At 34.3% G+C, this 27,134-nt stretch overlaps 1 protein-coding gene across 7 annotated transcripts in view; it reads right to left on the bottom strand.

The window, feature by feature from the left end:
- LOC110373905 (zinc finger protein GLI4) overlaps positions 1 to 27,134 on the bottom strand; it is a 111,307-nt gene that overhangs the window by 66,065 nt on the left and 18,108 nt on the right. For 6 of the 7 annotated variants that reach the window (XM_064041824.1, XM_064041828.1, XM_064041825.1 and 3 more), the window contains exon 2: positions 19,088 to 19,116. The exons of the other annotated variant lie outside the window; for it this stretch is intronic. The gene's annotated coding sequence lies outside the window, so the exon portion shown is untranslated. The remainder of the gene's footprint in view (positions 1 to 19,087; positions 19,117 to 27,134) is intronic. 7 annotated transcript variants of the gene reach the window in all.

Here is a 27,134-nt window from a genome sequence, read left to right as displayed (position 1 = left end):
CATTCGCGGTACACGACGAAGGGACAGACTATAAATTATAATGAGTTTCAACGCCATGCCGATCGTATATGGCCCTTCGGAGCGGTGTCAACTCACTTCGTACGTGCACGTCCGGCTAATAGGGATTGTTTAGCAGTTATAGATGGGCTATGCTTTAGGAATAGATTAGAGATAGACGTGGATGAAGATATGGATATCGTTATAAGTTTAAGAGAGATTGAAACTGCTAAAGTAACATCAATATGGAGTATTATAAATAAAAACATTGGTATAGTTGGATAGGAGATAGTCCTGGATGAAGATATGGCAGCAGCTATCGATGTTTCAGCTCTAAGAGAGGTTGAGGCTGTTAGAGTTACATCAACAAGGAATATTATGAATGAAAAATTGTATTGCTAAGTAGTTATAGACATGCTATGCTTTAGGAACAGAAAAAAGATAGGCGTGGATGAAGGTGTAGAAGCAGGTATCGTTAGACTAGCATTGACTGAGATAGAGTTGCATATAGTATCAGCAACAAAGAATAACATAAATGAAAACTTTGAAAGACTACATAATTTAAATATAAAATACGAGCTATTTAGAAATTAAAATATTATGACAATTCCAGCTTTGACTGATTGTAAGCATAAAATATTTTACATGACAGATATCGTGTCTCCCAGTGGAAAACAATGATTCCTCTTCAGCTAGTGAATAGACACGTATGAATGTTTATAATTTATATTATTCATATACCCTGTATTGTATTGTAAATATTATATTTAAGTACAAAGATTATTACTTAATTTAACAGCCTATGACTTGGGAAGTTGGGAACATAACCAGACATATAAGATACAGTAAAATAAGTATTTATAATATTAAAACTGTATACTATATTTTAAGGCAAAAGAAGCCAATAATACATGTATGAATGATATGAATACTTAAGTAGATGACAAGGAAGATAAGACAGAATATAAAAAAAACTTGATGAAATAATAACTTAATCCGTGAAAAATGAAGCTAATAAAAATTCTCTACATAAATATCGCAAATGGACAGCAAAAAACAACAATTCAGAATTAAACAAATCGTTCACAAGTTTTTCTGTGCAAGTTTTTATCGATGCATTTTTGAAGCTAAATAAGGAAATCAGTATTCCTTGTGAGTATACAAAATCGTATTTAATTCAGGAGGTATGCACTTCGATTAAATCGACCGTGACTTTTGTGACAGACAAACAAAAAAGGATGATGCTATGACCGTTCAGTTATTCCTTTTGGATTATGTGGAATCCTATGAGTCATATAGGTAACTGTAACTTCTTTAACAATAACATTGAAAAACTGCAGTGCTTCTAAAACAAAAGACAATAGAAAAAGCTCTACAATTTTTGCAACTTGTCTTCTGTCTTCATCATCATCACCACCGGATTCATAATTATTTGAATGAATCCCTTTAAGTTTGTCGCTATTTCCCTTCTAATTTGCGTTCTCTTCATAAACACGATTTTATACCTGCATATTATCAGTTTCATTCGTACTAAAGTCTATATTTAAAACTGCGTTTAGCTTATAACTGTTCTAAATAGAAACGTGTACATACTCAATTTCAGCTGCTAAACATTAACGATTTCTATTGGATTCGTTTTTTTTTATTTTATGTCCTTGCTCTGCAGATGTCCTAAGTTATGCTTATGCAAATTATGTAGGCTCTACTAAAGCAGGTACTTTAGGTACATGACGTAGAACCGTTGCTTGTGTCACTTTTGCATCGACATTCGCTACATTTGCACTCAGCATTTCAATAAGCTCAACCATACAACACAAATATAGTCCAACATTATTTTAGACGCGTATTTCGGTACTATGTTCATTCACAGTAAAACTTTATTTATGTTTTCTAATTTTTATTGCTCATCGCCGACGACTACTTAATGACTTGACGCCTGTCTACAACTTTAATCTGTGCGGTCCCCAAAATAGATGCAGACTTGAATTAGGAAACAATAAAGTTCAAATTAAGTATGGAGCCAATGTAAATATGTTTGGTAATGTTTGGTTAGCGTATTCACGCCACGGTGGAGGAAGTGAGGAATAAAACGAGCAACTCCGAATAAAGCCGGACAATAAAAATTGTAGGTGAAACTTATTTATTTACATTATAAATTTATTTTTACACATTGATTGGTAGTCATTTTCTGGATTTATAGGCGGTGGAACTAGCCGGTTTATTGCTGTCTTTACGGCCCGTTTTTTAGGAACTATAAATTTTAACTTCTTTTTTTCTAAATGAGGAACGAATTTTAATCCGTTTAAAGCAAACGTTAGGAATGGTCGACATGTGTAGCAGGATTTTATTTGACACGTTATTTTTGTGACATCTATGGCTGATTAACAGCTTTGATGGTCTTTTGATAGTTGTGAATAAAATCGTGAGAATCTGATTTAATTTATATCTTTATGATCACTTAGGTATTTGTTTTTGGTAGGTTTTGGTAGGAGATGAAGAGACCTAAAAGTTTTTTGAGTCTTGAAAACTTGTTCGCATCGTGCTATCAAGTGCAATTTATATGTTTAGATTACAGCTTTATTTCCCTATTTTGTATCCTGCATTACATACAATTTATGAAGAGATTACAGTTTATTTTGCAACAATCTTGTCCTTCAAACCGAAGACAAAATTATATGAAGCGGAAAGTGGTTTATTTGTGGAACAAATAAATAACTGATATAAATGTTTTAACGCGGCTATATAGACTGAGAATCAATAAAAATCAAGCACTCGGACTTGGCCGAGATCCATCATCAGCTTGTAAAAGAAAAAGCATACTTTTGGTAGATATTTTTAACATCAAAAAATCTAATAGCTTGATACGTGAATTTCTAGCAAATTGCCAATGAGAGAATAATAAAATGAGTAATAATTGTGTCATTCATGATATTACTCAATTAGATAAAGGAAATAATCAAGATGACAAAAATAAAGATTTGCAAGAAGAAATCAATATAGATACTAATAATTTAGACATTATAGCTACAAAAACTCTTAAAACAGAAACATGCCAAAGGAAACTTGAAGTTCCAACAATATCGACAAACGTAACAAATGTGATATTTCAAAATACATATTTAACTAACAATACAAGAAAATATGCCAAGAGATGTGACCGTACTTCTAATAAGTAGAAATAAAGTAAAAATGGACAGCATGACGAATTTACCATGAGTGAAGTGACCAAATGCTGTCTTTGGAGAGAAAATCTTCAACTGTTTTCAATTGTTTATAAGAATTTTTGGACTTTCAAATCCAGTATATATAGCAAAGTATGGCTATAAAGACTGTAATTAGTAAATCGCAAGCCAATTTTAGTTTTGCAGCTAATGAAATGAGGATAAATCCACTCGGTAAATCGAATCTTTGAGTTTCGTTACCGTATTCTGATGTCTCCATCAAATTGAAAAAAGTTAATGAAGATACAAAAACATGGAACATATCTTTATCTTATCACAAAAGAAGAATTGAAGGCCTTGTATACAACATGTAACTTAATTAACGCACATCCTGAAATTAGTTTGTTCAGAATCGTTTACTGAATCGATTTATATCATTTTTAATATAGGTAATTTTTTATCCAAAAAATAATTAAAACTACGGAAATTATTGTCATATTAACCCTGTACAGTCAAAACAATTCAAATAGACCGTAACTCAAAGTAATAAGACTTCGTGTATTGTCGGGTTTTTCCGTAGTTTCGTTATGTTGTGTCGAGTCGAGCGGCGCGCGGCGCGATATTTGCGTGCGTAGTAGTATGACCAAAAAGTTCTCCAAGAATTGGTATAACTAATTTAGTAAATAACAATGCATATACATGTTAAATTAAAAATTCAGTGTATGTATTATGATTATAACATAATATTCTAATTAGGGTGTTTGAGGGTGTGCGTTAATTACGTTACATGTTGTATAAGAATACCATTAAATCATCGAGATAAAATTCGAATGTATGTAAGTAAATCAAATAAACACAGGCTTCGCTCTAGCTAAGTAGTTCATGTAATCAAATGAATTACAGATTCATTGAATGGAGTGGTGTTGAAAAGAGAAAATTTACGACTTAGTGGAAAACTGATTATATTCAAGCGATGTCCAAAGATGTCTCCTGAATAACTTGAAGTTATACTCCTTGGACATACAGATAAGATTGTAGGATAAGATTTACTGTCCTTTCCTTTTTGTTTCGTGACTTTTGGTTCAGTAAGTCGAACAGGGTCTTGGGTAACCAGGAAACTTGATTCATTAAAACAGCATATAAAATAGTCTTTTACTACTTGGTGAAGGATGTACATATATGTCACATCAGGTCGAAGGATCTGATTAATCTAGTTTTTATACTTTAACTTGATTGTTGGCGTTGAAACTTTCAAGTTATATCGCCTTTTCAATGATATACTTATTAAAGTTACTTTGTGCCACCTCTTGTGACTCAGAGGTTGGCTTTTATTTGGTAGAAATGCCAACCTATTTGGTATGGTTAGCCTAAATGGTTGGCAGTGATAATGATGAATTTTTTGACGCGATTTTGGTTTCAAAATCAAAGCTACGTATATCAAATTCAAAATTAGATATCAATGAAAACATTTCACTAACCGAAAACAAACCACGTTTTGCAAATTATCCCACTACGAACCGCACATTACAATTATTTAATTACATACAATACATGTTTAGAATTCGCAAGTGCCGAATCGATTTATGAATCGAGAACCGAAAAAGATCGATGCATTGAATCCAAAATCGGTTAGCATACCCAGACAGACGGTGAAGTGGTGATAAATAAAAATTTTCATTGTTTTAAGACGTCCGAAATACATGCTATGCGTAACGATTTGGATTTAGACTGCTAGTTGTGTGCAGTTCTTTATAATGATTGGGGTGTGGCTTGGATTTCAAAGATGGCTGGTTTTTTAGGTGTCATATAGTAGGTAATGGATTGATTGCTTGAAAGAGGACCATGAATAAGAAGGGAGTGGATGTCAGTATCACGTATGATAGAGAGAAACGGGAAATATGCCAAATAACTTGGCAACAGTACAGGAAGAAGAAGAAGTTAAATTATGAATAGGTAATCACTTCATTACAAAACATCTACAACCGTATTTTTGTGCCTTCAACAATGTCTAAATCTATAAGATTAGCTTCATTTACTTTTTCAAATTCTATAAATAAGATACTTCCTGTTCCAAATTGCTTTTCCAGTTTATCATTAATACACATAACTCTTAGACCTAATTACTCTCTAATATTCTAATTAACCCTACTAATACGAGTGGATCAACAGTTTCACGGGTCAGGAATTGAACTCCTGACTTCAGTGATTATAACGATTACCGCAAAAGGAAGTGGTATAAGTACATCTTTATTTATACTTAAGCAATTAGATATAAGAACATATATGATAATTGTAAATGATTGGTGGCCACCCAGCGAGGTCTTTCTAGATTTTTCTGCACATAGTTTTTAAGAATGTCACTAGTGAGATGACGGCAGATAGAAGATTATGGAAGGAGAAAACATGCTGCGCCGACTTCAAACAAAATTGGGATAAGGACAGGAGGATGATAAGTTTTTAATACATAAGAATATGCAGAAAACTGGAAAACCCTAGTAAAAATTAGGACAGCTACTGAAAGTTTTTTTTTTGTACTTTGTCTAAATTTATCAATGCCATATTTTCAAAAGGTATTTTTCAACGAAGATGATCTCATTTTTTAAATGTAAGTAAAAGTAGAAATTGACCAAATTCGTTCGCCAAAACACGAATAGAGCTGACTGAAGAAGTGTTCATAACTCCGTAAGGACCCAAAATTCTACAAAAATAGTATTATTTCAAATTCTCACCCTGGATAAAGTCCAAACAAATCGATCTACATTTGAAGACCATCCCTACACACGCCTAACAGAAACCGCACAATACAAATTATAGGCGCGTGCGCAGGAAAGCTCTGCGGTTAGACTGAACTCTTTTATTTGTACAGTCAACTTCAGGTCAGTGGTAACAGTTTTATAGGAAAATCGTACTTATTACTATTGAGTTAAGGTGCATGACAGTTACCACTGATGTGCGGTCTACTGTACATAGTTCTAAGTGAGCGTGAACATTTTGACCGCAAGGTGAAATGCTTGATAACAATAGAGACATATTTTTAGATTTTTATATTTTTTCTATTGCTGAAGTTTTATTAAATCTACTGCTGAAGTTATTTGAGAAGTTAATGTTTATGATTTTATAGCAATGAAATTTTGCTATTCCATTTTCTAATCCATTAATAAGCTATCTAAAACTGAAATCTTTTTTCAGATCAGTTCAGTATTTTCCAGTGTAAAAAAATTGGTTTAGGTTAGAGTAGAAGCCGACCTCTACATAGTTGGGAAAAGGCTCAGAGGATGAGGAAGAGTCCAATATTTTCTGAGATTAACGCATTCAAACAAACAAACCATCATAAAAAATATATACAGATAGAAAAAAAATTGAGACCATCTGGAACACATTAATCAAGAAATATATCAACAATTTAATTCAATTAAACAACGTAATAAAATAAAAATATAAGGCCAAAGCGATAAGGAAAAACAGTCAACAGTAGTCTTGAGTCTTGTGGCCTCCGTGTCAGAGGTCCCAGGTTCATATCTCGATCGAGTCACGCATGTCCTGAGTAACTAATGACATTGTGTATCATGATGTTGTTATTTTGTGTCAATTTCCTTTTTAACCGACTTCAAAAAAAGGATGTTTTCAGTTTGAACTGTATGTGTAAGTTTGTGCGTGATTATCTCATGTATGGCTCAATCACTTTTGATGCGGTTTTTTTAGCATAGTATTTGTCAGAAGTAAGTGAGGTTCTAGGTACCTATGTTAGAGTCGGTTTTTATTCTGCCACTTTATTTCATGTGTAAAATAAGCTTCGGACAGTTTTAAATTAGTGGGTACTTATAAAAAGGTGGCTATTTTAATCCAGTGTTAGAAAAATATTCATATTATTAATGATCTGTCTAACACATCCTTTTGAAAACCTACCGTTTTTTTAATCCATACACGCATATCTTACTTACGATATATCAAAAAATAGGGTTGTCATACTTTATTTAATATATTTAGGTACTTGTCTTTATAATCTGTTCTGTGTGTAAGTGATTTTTTTTATATATTTTGTTTATAAATTGTTTTTATGTTATACATTTTTCACCCGAGAATAAAACCTCTGACCAATCCGGGAATTGAAGCGGTGACCTTATCTTAATAATCGATTTATTAAACAAACTTAGCTAGGTGGCATAAAACCTCTACCGTAAATGACAACCCTACCACAGACTAAACAACAAAAAAACAGACAGGTCTAACCAGGCTTACAATATTATCCGACAGCTACAAATGTAACATTTAAATACAACTACCAACGTCAAATATCATACAATATTCTAATAAAATATAGACTTTAAGTTATTTTACTTACATATGTATTACAAAAGTTATGTAAATACTTAAAATACACAATAAATTGAGTGTCGCCGGTGGTTTTTATCTCGTTTCTTAGAAATGGTCCTAGAGATGCGTGCGCGCATACCAAACGCGGTTCTACCTGATTAAGGGGATGGACTTCTGTGTGAGTATTGTAAAACGGTGTAGGATGACAACAGTAAGATCCTACTTTATATTTTTATTCTGTTCCGTTCAACAATCCAATGTTGGATGGATTGTGCGAAAGTCGACATGGTAAGAAAAATTGTTACTTGTAAGATGACGGCAGATAGAAGAGTGTGGAAGAAGAAGACATGCTGCGCCAACACCATATAAAATTGTGGTAAGATCAGGAGGATGTTGAGTAGTTCAGTAATCCACAGTTTATACTATAAGAACTTTGGGAATGAACCTGCTCTTTAAAAAAATAGTTGAAATTTTTACAGTAACAGTAACTGATGTTTTAAGTTAAAAATATATATATTCGCTACCATATTCGTAAGTACATTTCAATAAGAATCCATCTAAAAAAAATAAGTTCAAACTCATGTAAACTTCGCCTTAACCCGACACATGCGTGGTTACAGAACGCAAGCGTGGCTCGAATCATTTGTTACTGGATTATAATAACACCAGTGTACTCACTATTACCAATAATAATAATAATTCCCATTTTTGTACCGGGAAATACCAACTTTGAAGAGACTGTCAAATGTCCATGAATGGGGAACCGTTAAGTTACCTCGAAAAGTTTTATAAGCTGTCAGTTTTTTTTTTTTTGGTATATCAGTATCTACAGGCAGGATATTATGGGGAATAATGACAAAAGTTCAGTTAAAAACTCTGCATTCTCCTCTCCTAATTATGTTTACTAGATAATATTAGAATTGCGAAAGTTATTCTGTCTATGCAAAACTTTTGAACTTATTTCGATAAAAATATGGGAAAGATCCAAATTGAAACCGTAAAACATGATAGACATTATATTGCTCAGTACACTACATTTTCCTAAATAATATAATAAACATTAAATGAAGGAAAACAAAATAGCTACCAGCTATTTTATTATATTGTCTTAAACTATTGCGGAAGCCTGCTATTAAGTTATAAAATAACTCCGACAATTCAACAAACAGTATTCTCCCAGACAATTACAATGTGTTAACAAAAAAACAACACAACTTCTAATATTGATTGCTCTCAAAAGGAAATGGCTGGTACAAAAACTAGCATTACAGCCTATGAACGTTAAATAAATGCTCTATTTCCGTTTCATATGGCTGTGGCCTTGTGAAGATGGTATTTTAGATTATAGTGGACAACACTACACATTTTATGTAAGATCATCTTTATCTCATCATCTGCCTAGCTTATTCCCAAATTATGTTACGGTCGGCTTCCAGTCTTAACCGGATCCTGAGTGTAGTGTTCGCCCTACCTGTGTCTCTGTAATTACCATCCGATAATTAGGATATCGGCTCGCTTGCCCACATAACGTCTTACTCCCGTGCCACACACTCTCCCGGTTTCCCGCCAACTGGCCATAGAGTATAGTGTGCACTCTCCGCGTCTATGCGACAACGAGACGACAGATATCGGTGATAATACAGTACACTACATCCCTTCCTTTGTTTAGTAAAAACAAATTAAACTCCGTCACTTTGCCGACATCAATAACCAGTCTGGTGATCAGTCGATGGACACCGATATCCCGCCTGTTAGTCCATGTGGAATCAAACAGTCTCAAATATTGCTGCACGTTCAGCCAACGAGCACTCATCTTGCTTGGTCCGATTCAAACAGTTTATTATCGAAATCATCTACTTATATATCTAGGCAATGACATATTCAGGTAGGTATCTCATGCTCGAAACAATTACGAACACTTGAGATCCACTAGCGGCAAAATCAAAATGAATATAAAAATAGATAAAACCAAACTGTACCTGCCTATTAATGGAATATAATAAATCTTCATACTCCCAGTGGTTTCCTCACATTTTACTCTAGCTACCTACTCCTTTCCCTTTTCCTTCAAATGACCAAGTATAGCCTTTGCCCTTGTCGGGCTTTGACTGAATAATTTTACTTCACTTACTTGAAAAACAGTTTCAGAATGCATTGTCCCAATGTAAGAATTTTATTTCTAGCTTCAGAGTTGAAACAATAATGATGAAATGAAGTTTTTCCTGACGCTTCGTACTTGCGATTAAAGCCCGTAATGACTTTTACGTGCATTTTACTAGCGTAGCGTTTGCTAGTGTTTTATAAACAACCGGACAACTTTGAAATGTCACTACAGTCGAATCGTTTTACACTGACGATTTATGGAAATTATTACCTTTACCTTTTACTCACACATTACCTTACCATTACCACTTTCAATAACCTTACCAACAAGTTACCGCCGCGCCGTTTAAAGCAACCTTTGAGTGTTACTCAAGGACTCCACGACAGTGGAACGTGACTTTCAAGTCCATGCCAGGCCCTGCCATTTTATACTTGCACACAACATATACGAATCCTCGCGAACCTTGCTGTTCACACCTCGTAAAGCTGTACAAGACTTGCACACAACATATACGAATCCTCGTGAACCTTGCTGTTCACACCTCGTAAAGCTGTACAAGACTTGCACACAACATATACGAATCCTCGTGAACCTTGCTGTTCGCACCTCGTAAAGCTGTACAAGACTTGCACACAACATATACGAATCCTCGCGAACCTTGCTGGTCGCACCTCGTAAAGCTGTACAAGTTCTCGCCTCTCAGGCATATAGGTACATATGATAGTTCTACTATCTAATACTTTCGCGCAACCTTACGATTTCTCACGGACCTTACTGTTAGCAACAGTGGAACGTGCCTCGCAAAGCTTTACGAATATAAATATAATAGTTCTACTTTTTAATACTTTCGCGCAACTTTACGATTTCTCACGGACCTTACTGTTAGCAACAGTGGAACGTGCCTCGTAAAGCTTTACGAATATAAATATAATAGTTCTACTATTTAATACTGCCGTACGATCTCTAGTTTTTCAAACATGTACATAAATACATAGTAATTATGATCACACAAACGTACGTACCCGGTTGACTTCCGCAGTGGGCCCGTGAACTAGCAGATTTCTGCCAGTACCTACACATACATAATGACTAAAAGTAGAATTATAGTTCAGAAGTTTTTTTTTATTGATAACAACATAACACAATAATTTATACGGTTGTACCTAAGTGGTAAATTATGTCTACAAATGAAATACCTTTGTATTTCCAATCTGCTTTTCAACGTGTCTAGGTGCCAGTATACCTATTATACAATGTTTAAAACTTAAACGGTCGAAACGCAGCTCTCCTGACGGAAAAGATATCTCGTTTACTCATGTTGTATCGTTAACTATTCTAAAAATTGTACTACTAGGGGAATTACATTTAATCTCGATGACAACAGAGCACTAACAGTTTAGTGCACTACTAATGTGTTAAGTAAAAGTAGGTATTCCTATTAGACTCGGAACCAACCTACCTAGCAATCATGTTTACATAGTTACAGATCGCTTGGACCAGCCACCGTTCACATCTAATTTGACACCCCATTGCAAAATTATTTAAATTATTACAAATGAAATTAATAGCAAATGCTTAAAGCATAATATGAATCAAACTCAACTAATTTTGGTAACAGTTTCCTTTTATTAATTGAGAGTGGAATATTTCAAAGCTTAATTCCTTATCTCAGCATTGCAACAAGTAATCTGGTTTTCAACCGTATGGATCAGCGCTGGCACTTGCATGCTTCTGCAGATACACTCTCTAAAAGAATTCTGATATACCTAAGCTTCGAGCGTTCTACATCAATGAGTGTCCAGGGGCGCAATTCTACAAATTTAACTTTAGTGCTATGTGTACGTTACGATTATAACGTAGGCACCTATAAAGCCGTTGCTTTATAGTTACGTTTAACTTATCAGATTTTAGGATTTTAGTTAACAACTACGTCGTGCAACGAAACGCGCTTTGACAGGTGTCATCAGCTTTGTAATCTGTAGCTGTGACATTCAGTGAAACTACAAAACACAAACAAACACCTTAACATAGAATAGAATCCATCAATAGAGACTCTCAACTACTGTTCCTCCTCCTTTCATCAAAGTGAACAGCAACTCACAAACAGCGCTCCCGTCGATGCACAATTCCCCCTGTAGAAACGATCGCCGACCCCTCTACAACGTCCGTCCACCTATAGATTGGCCGCAGGATTCCCAATTCATGCGCCCACCAACGCCGAATAGAAACCTAGAACCTATGAAGTAGGTACCTACTTAGTGAACAACCAAGCGCCGCAGATAAAATGCAGGTGCCACAGGACCCAGGCAGCTCGGTGCCGCTGCTTTGAAAATTTCAAGAAACTGTTCGGTCAGCAGGCATCTCCAGGTCTCACAAGTGGGTGGCAAAGCAACAACAACAATCAGTATGCCAAGAACATTTGTAGCCAACAACTGAGAAGGCTACACATTGTACCTACTTCAAAAGATAGATGTATTAATCTCAAATCAATAAATGGATTCTATTTCATGTCTTGGTTATGTTATTCTCCCAACAACTTTCTATGTAAGTTTATTTAGTTTACACTTATAATTCTTGTTGGGCACTGCAATACTGTAAAGTATAATTTACAAATAAATAGCAATATTACAATGAGGGCTACTCTGTTAAACTGCACCAATGTCAGTCAATTGTGATACCAATTAAAATCCACTCAAGCCTGAATCTTGAAGGTTATATTTTAGAAGCACAAGCAATCACTAAATTATGAAATCTAAATCATTAGACAGTAGGTACCCAGAGTAAGTATCTATATTGAAACTCCTTCCATGTTTCATTCTTATAAGATTTTGTCACAGATGTGAAACCCCAGTTAGGTAAATAAAGCAGCATTGTCCCAACAAATCTTAATGGGAATTAATTAAAGTACAAAAATGCTCCATTGCTTAGTTCCTTAAACTTTTGGTCTAAGAGTTTCATATTCACCTAAAATACTCAAATTAGGATTATGAGTTAGGATGTTTACCAAAGATTCTATCTATTGAATACCAAAAGTTTTGATCCACATTTTCCATCTAATATTGCTGTTTGGTACTGTTTTCCTGTTCTGCATCTTCTGAGATATCTCTGTTGTAACATAACAACCTCTTTAATACTGCAAAACAAACTAAATTAAAAGGATTAGAATTATATTCAGGGTGACTGAGCAACCGTTATAATTAACATTAACTAGATAGGCAACCCACTGGAAGCGTTGACGGGTTGGAATGTTGTACATATGTGCATACATACCAGTACAACTGGGTAAGTACTTCAACATACATAGTCCAACTTACAATGGTCCTTCAATGTGCTATTTGTTTAACTAAATACCTAGCACATGTTTGTCATTTATAGAACAGTTGACTAAAGGTACAAAACCGCCAGTTTGTTCTTGTAATATCCACTCTATTGTAAGCAAGTCTCTTGAAGTAAGTTGGTACCAGGACAATGTAGCAAGTAAGTAGTTAACTAGACTCTGGGAGGGAAGCTAGGTTTGGAAGCTTATATTATCCAAACCACCAGCACAGAAAATCTGAAATTAATCAAGATTTAAAGAAGGTACTCGTCCAGATTAACTTTCAAATACTTAAAATTACTCAATTCAGAACAGATTATTTAGTAGAAATAACTACTTAATTATTGTAGTAGGGAGTCGCTTACAAACTCAAGGTACTTATAATATTATGCACTCAGTTCACCAAATATTTCACTATATTACAAGTTACAAATTAATTTGAAACTTTCAGTCATAATTTCATTCCCAGTTATTATTTCTTTTGCTTTATATAACTTGGTTTGTTTAATTTATTAACTTCTTAAAATAGTTTGTATAATAATTTTCTCTTATAACTTCCTAGTTCAACTTGCATTGTATAACTTTCTTAAAGTCAACCCAAAAAATATTGTAAACATTTCTTTTTCATGTTATTATCGTATGTATCAATACACACAAATTGTAACACCTATTATGTTTTTAAAAAGAGTAACCATGGAGTTTCTTGCCCGTTCTTCTCCATAGGAAGCTACTTTTGGAATGGGCAACTAGAAGCAAACTTATTTATAATTTTGATGTTCATAAGTGCTTGTAAAGGCCTACATGAAATAAATGATTTGATTACTTTTCACACTTTTATAGTCAATTGGAACCAAAGATTATTTACTTTATGATAGGAACTAGGAACACAATGTAATTTATCTTTCATCAAGGAAATTACTCCCACGACAGATGTTTGGTTGTATGCTGTAATCATAGCCATCATGTAGCATCACAGCATTAAAACGATTTACTGATTCGCACCAATCTTAAAACAAATGAATGTTCTATGTTCAATTGGTGAAAAATACATGAATTTCATACGCAATGTGATATTATGATACAGGCTTTCTGGAAAACCCTTATGTGATGAATATACAGTACAATTACTAACGTACAACTTACTTATATGCTTCAAAGAACACACAATTAAACTTTCCAAGTAAAACCTAGACATGAGCACTGGTGTGAGATTCTTTAAAGTCTCGTACAATAATTTATAGTCGAGTCGGTGACTGGATACCATACTAGCATCCTTACTAGAAACTTTAACTTGCACGTTCTTTGGACAGACGGCCAATTTGTTCAGATTTCGGCTGTTTAGGGGGACTTCTAATCCGCAAACTGAACTTACCATACCTGCCCCTTCCTTTCTTTTCAATTCAAAAGAAATAATGTTCGCTACTTACAGACACGCCGCCAATATCATATTTTCACTCGTCGCCAAATGTAGTGTTCGCCCTACCTGTGTCTCTGTAATTACCATCCGATAATTAGGATATCGGCTCGCTTGCCCACATAACGTCTTACTCCCGTGCCACACACTCTCCCGGTTTCCCGCCAACTGGCCATAGAGTATAGTGTGCACTCTCCGCGTCTATGCGACAACGAGACGACAGATATCGGTGATAATACAGTACACTACACTGAGTACCAGTGTTTTTCTTGGAGCGATTGCCTATCTGATCTCTACCTAGTGATCTGGGCATCTCGAAACTCCTTGGTAAGACTGGTTGTCATATTTCTGGCTCCTGACTTCCTGACGACTGCCAAAAATGTTGAAATGACAGCCAGGACCCACTGGTTTAACGTGCCTTTCAAAGCATGGAGAAACTCGTCATGACAAGATGGTGGTGACCCAAAGATGAACTAACCGCGCCAAGCTTTGCTTAACAGTTCTTATATATCAAAACGAAACATAAACAACGGTTTCCAATAATCGTATTAATGAACTCAATCTAAATATAGTCGGACATGTATATTACAAATGTTTGGACAAGCGCGATCGTGGCAGACATGTAAACAAACATACAGACATGTTCGATCAACATGTCGCCGTGCATTTATCTGTTTTCTTGAATTCATTTGTTTTATTTGAATTTTATTCGGTTTTCAAAGATGGCAGAAAAAAAACATAGCTTATGAAGTAAGCTTTAAGTATTTCTAAACTAATCTACACTATCAATTCCTACTTATAATATAAGACTACGAAGTTTCCACTTTTGGAATGGGCAAAACTATAATCAATCCTTTTGACATTTATAAGTGCATGTAAAGACGTAAATGAAAGAATTGTGTTGACTTTGAAATAAGCATAGTTTGTGAGTAGTGAAAAGTAACCTCTCGATCTGCTGAACCGATTTTGAATATTATTTTGCCATTAGAAAACCACGTTTCCGATTCTATGCCGCCTGAATTATTTTCTCTCTTTTTACCAGGAATATTACGTCGAATTATAAGTGTTGTGTTACCCAACGTATCAATGTATCGTTTTCCTAACAAAAGCAAAAGCAATGAGCAAGCATAAGTCGTACATTCAACCTTAAATAGCCCTGTTTCAGTGCTACACTTAACCCTTTATTCCCTCATTGTTTTCGTAAAACCAACGCATAATGAATTTCTCTAAACTAACACGGAGGAAGGAAAGAAACCAGAGATGCCACAAGGTAGGTCAGGCGCCTTCTTGTAGGTCACGGTAACGTACGGTAGCTAAGTACGCCTGATCATATGGCAGAGTATGGTTACAACTTATTGTTCCCATATTTTTACAAACGAATGTTTATTTCTTTCTTTCTTTCTAGGTGTGATCAATTACCAGAACTAACGAGATGATCAGGTTCCTTGTCAAATCAAAACCCAATCTATCAAAGATTGGTATTGATTGATTGGTGATTTTATTTTGAAATTATTGAGCACGTTCCATAGAAGGCGTGTAAAGGTGGAGCTAGTAACGTTCCTCGTCCTCCGAACACCCGCATTTTTGCGCGCTATTTTCTTAACCGATTTTGCATTATGATTTCTCTGGCAGTAATTTTGTTCTCCATGCTTTGCCCCGATACGCAAGTATTTTTACATTGCCTACTGCCCTTACAATGTAAGACCGAGTTTAAGTCACGCACAAAATGCTTTATCGTTCTGTTTACGAAATTAAACTCGGCTTTTATACTTTTTGTGGACCTAAACAGGTTTAAGTTAACTTTCTTTTATAGTTTGAGAATGTAAACAGTGATTTATAATAACTTTGGTTATGATTTACGCTGTGTAGCTATTGTGTGTAGGTTTTAATGGTTTAATTTGGTGATAGAATTTTTATAATGGTTTTATGCTTATGGATTTCGATTTAAATGGGACCGATTTCTATCAAGTTATTTATGCTATATTTAGATGTATATAATACTTTTATGTGTGGATTTATCAGAACAGAAAAGCTGAAGAGTATGTTTGCTTATTTCCTTGAACGTGCTAATCTCAGGAATTACCGCTCCGAAAACCGTTCGTATTTTCAAATAACACGAAATTACACTGACTTGCAAATATACCAACAACTTTATATTTACGACATAAAATGAAAATACACTAAGTTATTTATTCACAAAATATTTACATTAATTGAAAATAAAATAAACTTATATATATATATATACAACTTAAAACTAATATAGGGCATCAAAAAATTGCTCCTCATCGCTGTCACTGGGTAATGTACCCAAAAGACTGGCAGCATTGCCACGTTGGATGGCAATGCTCAACCTCTGTGCGAAATAAAAGCCAGCCTTTGGGTCCCGGGAAGTGTCAACCAGGCGCTGGGAAATATCCCTGGCAAGAAGGTGGGCGCTCGGTCCCCACGGCCCTAGAGTTTCAACCCCAAACGGCTCAAACATGTAATTGCCTATAAGGTTACTATATTTGCGCCGCTTGAGGTTCTCTGCTTGTGCAGCGGCGGAGCCAGCAAAATAAAATGAAATAGGTATAACAACAAGCTAAATTCGAATTTATTAGCAATAAAACTAAGTATAAAGTTATCACATGACTTTTATGGGGACGCGAATATTATGATCTCTCTATTATGAGTAAAGGTTTATCTGATCGGTAAAATTTAATAGTACCGGTTTACTTAGATCTTTGCCTGAAATGCACACTGAAATACAGCTTACCTTTATTCTTAGTAATAATATCATAAATGTGAAAGTTCTTTAATCATAATAATTTATATGTTCTAGAAAAGCTTTCTGTGTTAAACACTTTAACGCTAGAATTAACGTTAGAATAGAAACACAAACCTCAACTTTTGGTACTCCAATAGTCTACCGTAGCCTAAGGAAGGACATAGGCTACTTTTTATCAGGTCGAGGGAAGTTCTGTTATTTCGAAATATATTTTTTTCATCCTATTGACCAATTCATTTTTATTTATAAAGAATCGGCAGTTATCGTACGTAAATCATGTTCTTAACCTGTGTTTTATTTTTTCCCCGTTTTTATCTTGTATGGGTTTAATAAATGTTATATTGGTTTATAACAAGCAAAGAAAAAGCGAGTCCTTAACCCTTAGGGAACATCTTTCGAAGTCTATAATTTATATCATTACAAATAGACAGAAACCCTTATTTTTTTAAGTTTTTCCTATAATTTATTGACGTAGTAATGAAGCTTTAAATATATATAAAACTGGAAATATATTGCGTTATACCCACGGGGTACCAAGCAGGTGTATTGGACACAGGTACTAAGTGCCAACCATCTATTGCATATAATTAATAAAATAACCATGCTTACAAAGTAGATTTTAATTGTAATGGACTCCACGGGGTAAAGTTATAGGACAATTTACCCATCGCTATATCTCTACAATGTCTAAGTATTTATTTATTTATTTTATTGGGAATTCCAACAAAAAACACAAATATACAAACACAATCATGCCATGTGTTTCCTCACTATTACGTTTTACGAAGTATTTTTTAAAGAAAAATAATCTGCAAATATCTAGCTGCCATTTTAAAACGAAGACTTAATATTAGGTGTAATTTTTTTTCATGAAATAATTTGTCGAAGAATTACTAACATTTTTATTACTTTTTTTCATTTTTATTACAGTTGTTTCATTCGTCAATTTACTTTAACAAAGTGTAATGAATAAAAAGCAGATTAAATTTAACAAAGTTAATAACAACTTAGCAGGTGTCTACCCCCTAATTGTAATCGTGTCATAATAAGTGGTTCCGTTACTAACAGGACTCATCATAAATTATTTTTTAAATACAAGATCGATATATTTCAAAAAAATAATTATTATATCTTTAAACAATTAAGGTTAACAACTTCGCGTGACTTACGAAATAAGTTACAAAAAAAAAGAAAAAAAATTAAGGTCAACCTTGTTAAATGTTAATAAAATTATTAAGAAAATTAATATTCTTGAAGAGTAACTAGTTATACGAAAAAATATTGCTAATATTGCATGTTGGGAAACCATCAAAAGTGTTAAAAATAACGAGCCTATAATAATAAATGTTTTTGAAAAACGAGCAAATGTTTTACTAAACATTTATATAACAACATATAAATTATGGCGAAAGATATTATTTTTTCTGTAAAAATGTCACACATTTTTAATAAAGTTCCAATAAATAAAATGTTATACCTAAGTACCAAATTATAACAGTATAAATTTTTCTGTGTTATGTTTATTAAATATTTTCAAACACTATGAATAAAATAAAAATAAATAAATAGAACCACTTTTGTGCAAAAGTTAACCCTAAAATTACAACAAGAAAATTGACACTTCCCGATTAATTAAAAATACTAAAAAGGATCTTATAATTGAGAAGTACAATTTGTAACAATCGGTCAAGTTCATGTTCTTACTGGTGATAATTGTTTCAACTAATGACTTACTCTAAAAGTATACTGCAGACTAAACAGTCGGCCGACAGTTGACCCGATGATTGTCATTTTTTTTAAAGAAAATCTTGATTCTAATCAAAGTGTTCAGTCGGTCTGATACCGGCTAAATACCTGATCTTTGTAATGTGCGTACTACCATACAATTTCACACTGATTTATGAGCCCAAACAAACTATCGGCCGACTAAAAGTTTGCAGTCTGCTTGAAAAACTGCAGTAATTAAAACATCGTTATGAACAAAAAGTATCAAAAGAAAAATTTTACTTACCAGTTGAAATTGCAACCAGTTACGGACATCTGCAAACAAAAGTAAATGGATTTATAATCGTTCATTCCATTTGCACAGGAGAAAAAAGTTAAAAAAAATGCAAAAAAAAAAATTTTTTGTTTACTACAATGGCAAAAATATTAAATTTATTGACTCAGTCAATACACACTTCCCATTTACGTTGATTAAGTGCATAAGAGTGGTATCACCAAAAATAGTCTTTTTCAATATATTTGAGTCATTTCTGATTGTTCGTACGTGCTGTTTAATTTCGTTTTTGGTAAGTAATTTATTGTTTTTACACTGACCCCTGATTGCTATATTTATCTTTCGAATTGCATCGAGAGTGTTGAGGAAATTGCGCTTTTGATATTAATATCATAATTTAGCAGTGCATTCACGTTGTCATTTTAAACTTTATAGTTCAAGTTTATGGCAGTAAAACAATAAACGTAACTACATTATTAGTTACTACATTGAACGTCTTTGGCAGTCGTTACGGGTAGTCAGCAGCCACTAAGTCTGACAACCGGTCTTACCAAGGGGTATGGGGTTGCCCGGGTAACTGGGTTGGGCAGGTTAGATAGGCAGTCGCTCCTTGTAAAACACTGGTCCATAGAACATAGTTCTTTGAGAAGAGGCTCGGCAGATGAAGACATTATTTGCTACCAAAAAAAACAGTAACCACACGATAAATTCCAATACTAGACTACACAAAAAACTGCTGTGACCATAATTCGCGTTAAAATTAACGAGCGTACAACGGTTACAATTAAGGGACATTTTTTTTAACACAATAATAATTATTTGTCCCGAGTTTTTTTCCTTGCAGTGTGTGCACCGGTTGAGACAAAAAAGCTCTCACGCGCACTCATCAACTTGGACCTTTCGATTTATTCATGCGCTACGCTGAAGATGTAGAAGGGGAACTGTATAGAGCTGTTAAAACTTGTCTAATAGTTTTTGTGGTAGTAATAACCCGATGGTTAACTGGTAGAGAATGCCTTGTCTTAGCACTATCAATGTAATTTAGTATATTACGTACATACTTTAGTACATGAAGTATAAATAAATAAATTAATTTTATTGACGCATTATGATAGAAAAGTTACATGAAAACAAATTGTCTCTTCAAAGTTGTACAAGTAAAATAGAATCGTATAATATAAATACTACAATTTAGCAATAATTCTTACGAGAAAGAATCGGTGTCAACGTTGAATTACAAAAAAAAACACTATAACAAAATATTAGTCTCTAAAGACTGTATTTGTTCATTTAATTGTCTACGGAAGGTTTAGTCTCGATAAATTCTATAAAAACTTAACAAAAAAAATTAAAAAAGCCAATATTATTAACTTCTAGTTTGTTTTATTAACAAAATGCACAAAACTGCAGCGGTATTACCCACTCCACACACATCTGCGTAATCGAGTGACGGCTGATAGAGTCGGCCGAGATAATGACATCTGCGGTAAAAACGCGGACACTCGGTTATTTATCATCCACTGGCCTCTTTAATTATCCGCCGGGTTCAGTGTGAGCCCGCCTTAACGCGAGTGTACAACCGGCCTTATAAAGTCGTCGAGCCTTACGAGGGGGTGATTTTTTGACAGTTCCAATTTGTTTTTTTTTTTGGCGTTCAGAAATGATTATTAGTGCATGAAACGAATGATTACTGTACTTTTTGGTAGTGATGTTGATTTTTGTACGTGATACCTCGAATTGTGGAATAATGATGAAATAAATTGTATGTTTTGTTTTGTTTGTTATTTAAAATTGTGAAGTCTCAATCAAGACAATCGTTAGTGATATGTGAATTGCATTATTTTTTTGCTGTTTTTGTTTGATTTAGATAGCTATCATTTTAATGGAAGACTGAATGCGAGCTAACGACATAATTATGTTTTAAAATATATAAGATTTAACATTATCTAGTTTAAAAACGGTTTGTCCGACTAAAATTTTTAAAAAAAGTATCTATGGGTTTCATTAGGTATATTGCCATATTAGTTTAAATATTATATTCTGGAAAGTTACATGTATAATTATTGAAAACATGAAGAGTTATTTCAATAAAAGCCTAACAATTAATTGATATTTTCTAACGAGCCTCGCATTAATTGAATCTCTTAATAACATTGGTTATAATTGAAGTGTGTTTATTAAAAAGAATGAATCGTAATCGATTTGATTTCTACTCAACCAACAAGTTACAGCATCTTTTAAAAAAACATGATTTTACGAAGGAAAAATTGTTAAGAAGTCAAAATATGGTATTCAACATAAAAAATGGTCAAGCTAAAAAAAACAAACAATCACACAAAACGAATCAATCAAACAGATAATCGAAACTCGATACATTTTTAATCGGTATCGTTAGTAACGAAAGATCAGGCTGTTCAATTAAAACGATTTTTTAATCATTCCATATATCAATTAAGCCTGATATGAAATCGATTTTGAGAAAGCGGCGTGGGTCATTGTTGGCACTATATTTTAGTGTCTTAGTGCCTCGTTGGTCTAGATTGAGGTCTCGGGTTCGATTCCCGGGTCGGCCCGAAATTATTTTGTGGGTTTTATAAACTTTCAGGAAGCAGTCCGTAGTCTGGATGTCGGTGAATGATTCACCCGTGCATCGGCTATGAACGTGAAGGAATAGCGAGTGCACTTGTGTCTGCGCAAATGCTTGTGCACTATAATATGTCCTGCGCAGCTGGCTGATCTCCACATATGAGAACAGCCGCCGTGGCCTTGGAGTCGGTCTTGGACGTATTATATCTTAGTGGCATATGTTGTTATGTTCCTGGAGAATTCGTTCCACCACTTCTTCTTCCCAGCACACACATTTAGGAAGTGCTGAAGGGCGGGCGTTTGGTCAATTTGACCTTCAAAAGTCAAGTCAAAGAGCTGATTTTCAGCCTACTTTGAATAAATGACTTTTTATCTTTTATCATGGTTGCGAGTGAGCGCGATAAATCTTGCTTGGGTTAATTAGCTGCCAACACAATGCTTTATAAGTGTTTAAAGATGCATGTATGTGCGACCGAGGTGCGGTGGTGGGGTTTAGTTAGAGCGGGGACGTGAGCGTTAGAATACTTAGTAAGTTTTAGTTTTAGAGATTTTTAGTTATACTAAACTTTTTATTTTATTTTTTTACTGGTTTTCTTTGCGTTGAAATAACAAATTTTATATGTTTAATGTAGGTAAAATTTTCACAACATTATTGAATATGATATTTTTACTACCAGTTTTTTAGCTTCCTCACAAAAGGATGCGATAATTAAAACAAGCATTTCCATAATATTAAAACTATTAAAAAAAACAATTACATAAAAGAAACGTCTTTTTACCCAAGTATTCACATGTAAAGATGTTAAAATATAATCAGTATTTTTCAACATATTTTTCAACATATTTTTCAACATACTTAACACAGTCGTTTGTAACTTGCACCACCATCCTTGGACCGCGCTAATACATCTCCCGATTAAGATCTTAGCAGGAACTTGATAGCACTCGTTATCCGGCGAATCTAGCGGTAATATCGCGCCTATACGACAGGGGACCTAGGCGACTAGGCACCTAGGCGACTAGCCGGCTTGTTCCTACCCGCTCCACAAACTCCTTCCCAACGGAAAAACAATTCTATCAAAAGAATTTTAAACCGCAGAGAAAGGATCTGCATGGCGATCCAACGAGGCAATGCTGCCAGCCTTTTGGGTACGCTACCAGTAGACGGTGACGGCGATGAATTTATTTATGTTTTTATTTTGATTTTGCATTCGTTCAAAAAATGAAATCCTTCCCCCTAGCTCCAAAAGATTTAAAGAACAGAGACTTAATTTTGATATTTCGCTGTTGTGTAAAACATTGTGTGTATATTACACACAATTTTTTGAAGCCATGTGGAAGGAATTTGAAGGTTTTTTTTTAATTTATGTATTTATTTTGTTCTAAAAAATTTTGATACAAGTTAAAGAAATGTATGAAAACTTTGAAGAGAAAACAATGGGTTTGGAGTAAATGGGAACAAGCCGACTAGGCGACTACGCGGCTAGGGAATAAAAAATGCTTGTAATCTAGCCCGGGCTAGAGACATGAATGTAATTATATGAGGAATTTGTATTTGTACAGTAGCCGCTTTGTTTACATGTTAATTATTGTGATAAATAGCTTGTTTTTTTTCTGTTTTAATAGTAGGTACCTAATATGTAATTGTATGCATAAAGTAATGAGTGAAGTGTCGAGTTGAAATACCATGGCCTGGTTTATGTTATAATATCTGATATTTTCATATCTAAGGCCTACTTCTACCTGCGGGTTGTTCGAAAGAGATACCGCGGCCCTGGTACATAGAAGGCCTACGACGGAACACGACGATTTTAGTCAGTAAGAGTCTGACACTCCCTCACCGCTGCTAACCCTAACCCACAGCGGTCATTTGATGATTTTACGTCGCTAAAAAAAAAAAGGGCCTACTTCTATGTAACACAAGGTGGTCCAAAAATAAACTAATTAAACCACAAAATAACCACTTAATCCTAACCCTTCAAATCTAAACGCTACCATAATAGAAATTCCATTTACCACCACAAGAACATAATTAATCGTACAATTAAAATACACTACATCACTACTAGCTTCAATTACAAAACACTAAATCATGTCCCACCTCTATAAAACCGCAATATGCGCACGCGCACTTTATATTATAAATCTCTAGTGTTGGACATGGTAAATATGGCGGGAACCAACTAGTTGTGGCGTTGTCAACGGACTTATCCGCGCGACATATCGATACATTACGATCTGACCACACGTGACGGTACTCGATTATCGAATGAATCAATTGCATTCGGATTGACACTAGCGCGGAATTTTAAACGTCAAATTGACATTCAGGTGGCGGTTTTTAGGTTTTTTTTTTAATGGTTATAGACAAACATGTGACCGATATACTTTTTAACGATTGTATTGTTCGCATTTTTGAGTGTGTTTTAACTATTGTATGTGACTTAATTTCCTAGTTTTGTATTTAAGACTGTCACCTACAGTCTTAAGTTCATTTAAATTGACAACTTGATTCTGACACACAGCGAACCTTCCATTAAATATAATTTATAATTTACTAAATATAAATGCTTTTACCATATTATAAAGTCAAAGCAAAGCGTAGTGATAATACATTTCAATCTTCATCTCATAGTACCATTGTTGAGTATTTTTTTATTTCCGAATACATTTCATAATAGTCGGGTTAACAAGAACTTTAATAATAGCAACATGATTAAAAGAAAGACTAACAATCATGCCTAATCAACCTATTGGGTTTCTAAAACCACATCTCAAGCCGTCAAACGTAATAGTGATGGGAAAGTTATTGTAAAAAATATCGATAGAATTTTTGTTCGAATAAAAGTTGTATGGGTATTGGTAAAGGTGATGGGAAATAAAAATTCTCGGGTATCGATAAAATCGTAGGGTAAGCGAGTCGGCCACACGGAGCGAGATCGTGTGCTGGCGTTGCATGCCGGCGATTATTAAGTAGTATACATTTCAATTGCTCGTAGTGTGCTTACTATATTTATTGCACCTTTTCAATGGCTGAATAGAGATAAACACCACGTTGTGCTCAGATTAATGTTGTTTTTGTTCGCCAAGAATAAAAGACTGCGAACAGTCGTTAGTTACACTGTAATCTGTAATAAAAATCTGTCTTTAGTCGTTCGAGTGATCCTTTTTGTTCTCATTTTGTTTATACTTAAACATGAGGCATAATAGTTCTGTATGAATTATTACGCGTGAATGAATGGTTGTAAATTGAATCATGATTGTGAGTCATAGTTTTAATGACTTTATGGGTGTGTTAAATAATTTTATCGTTACATTAATTGATTAAAAATAATGAGCATTACTTTGCTACATACGTAAATAAATAACATGGCAAATTATCTAATACAAACGTCAATTATCCACAACTCGCGACCCATCTCACAGCTTCACTTAAGTGATAACAAATTATCGATTCTCCGAAACTGTAACGCGAAGGCTCCATGCCTAATTACAAGGCGCAAAAATAAAAACTCAACCTTCAGGCTCGATACTAAAATGAGAAATTCGATGGCAATCCTTCAACGAATTTACGAGGGACCTGTCATTACATAAGACCGAATTGGGACCTCCGCGAGTGAAACCAGTGTGGGGACATTTTCATCGATTAATTAAGTCGGTTTCGGTTTCCTAATGTTTTTTGCTAGTTGTTATAATTTCATTTTTTCCACAAATGGGCATAAAGTATCTGTTTTGTGGTTGGTTTCATTTCAATATTATTATCCAGATATGATCGCACTTAAAATCTGCTCTTTAACTGTCAAAAAAATCGAGCACATTGAATTCCCAATACCTATATCAATGAAATTTTATGCTCCCAGTTAAGAAGCCACTGGAATTCAAGATCTCGCGATCACCGAATCATCTCTTAAAAAATTACAACACAAAAGCTGTTTTAAAATACACGAAACTGAAGACGTAATTGCGTAATAACTCAGGAACGATTACCGAAGCGATCCCGATTGGTGTATCATTATACAGATACTAAACCTTCGAGGTTTCCCTAAAAGTAAGGAAGCCTTGAGGTAAGGAAAGAACGAGGATTTGCAACTGAGAGCTCAATTTACTAAATGGGATAATTATATTCCAATAGCTGTTGAGGTTTATGTGTATTCACAAGTACACAAATACATGATGAAATAAAATTCCTTCAATGTCCTTCCTCGGTCACATATGGAACAACACTTTTTCTATAATACCTACAGCTTTTATAAAACCCCAGATAGTTTTTTTAGTTCACTTCTGCCCGATATATTATGAAGAATACAGGATCATGTTTCTTTGTCTGTTGTAGTATATTTATCAACATGTATAAAGAGCAACTGTTCTCAAAGACACTTGCAACTCACTCTAGCTACACAGTTACACTTCAGGTTTTTGCTCTCCGCCCTCAGTTTCTTTCCAGAGATTCCGAATGGTATAATGAAGCCATTACCCGCAAGAACAAGCTTGGGCGAACGCAACTCGTATGGAAGAAAAAAAATGCCCAAATCGCCCCGAGCAACACTCGTGCGCCGACATGCTGTCTTGCCAGTATAGAAAAAGAATAAAAAAAACATTATTTAAGTTCGTTAGGACTCGTTTCGCGGTCCTGCTTTCTGATTCGGATTTCATTTTGGAATACTTAGTGCTATAGATATTATTACTCAAAGGATATATTTAATGCGTTAATCGGTCTGTGTCTGGTGGCCAGATGTAGGAACAGGTCTGGTTTAAAGATAGGAATAGCCAAGTTTAACGACCAAACAATTTCCCTAGACTTTTACGAGTAGCAACGAAGGGTTAACAACCGTTGCATAATACCATCCTTTATCTTCAAAATATAAATAGTGATGGGACAGACCTTGAATAAGATCTCAAAAATATCGGAATTTTAATGACGTATCTATTCAATTGGGAGTTTTATAAGAGTAAAAATATTAATTAATTACTTCCCAATAAAGAAAAGGCAACTCACTTAGTCATTAGTGTTGCCTTCTAAATTAACAAACAGAACATGACAGGGCATGTCTGGGTTATATATAATAAGTTATTTCTTAATCACCCAACATCCGTTACAAGGAATGCATAGGCCCGGGAGATGGCTATTGTTATTTTAAAAATGTATCCTAAGTACTTATAAATATAGTTTCATTTCCTTTGATAACACTTGAATGATGTTGATACGTACTTCTGGTGAGGACTACGAGACCTTTAAAGATGATATACAGAAAATAGATTAATTCATGATTGTAAAGTGTTAAAGTATGAGTTAAATTTTGGTTTTCTAGTATAAAGTAATGTATACTGTATATTACTTTTGATGACTAATCAATAATATTAATGTACTTCCATATAGGTAAGACGAAAACTAAACTAATAGAAAATTGATGTTCAAATTCTTTGCATCACATTATCCGAACAAAAACTATGACAAAGCTACCATATAATAATT

Source organism: Helicoverpa armigera, chromosome 26 (genome assembly GCF_030705265.1).
Source record: "Helicoverpa armigera isolate CAAS_96S chromosome 26, ASM3070526v1, whole genome shotgun sequence".
NCBI lineage: Eukaryota > Metazoa > Arthropoda > Insecta > Lepidoptera > Noctuidae > Helicoverpa > Helicoverpa armigera.
The sequence above is the reverse complement of the archived record's forward strand: the minus strand, read 5'-3'. Positions and strand labels throughout refer to the sequence as shown.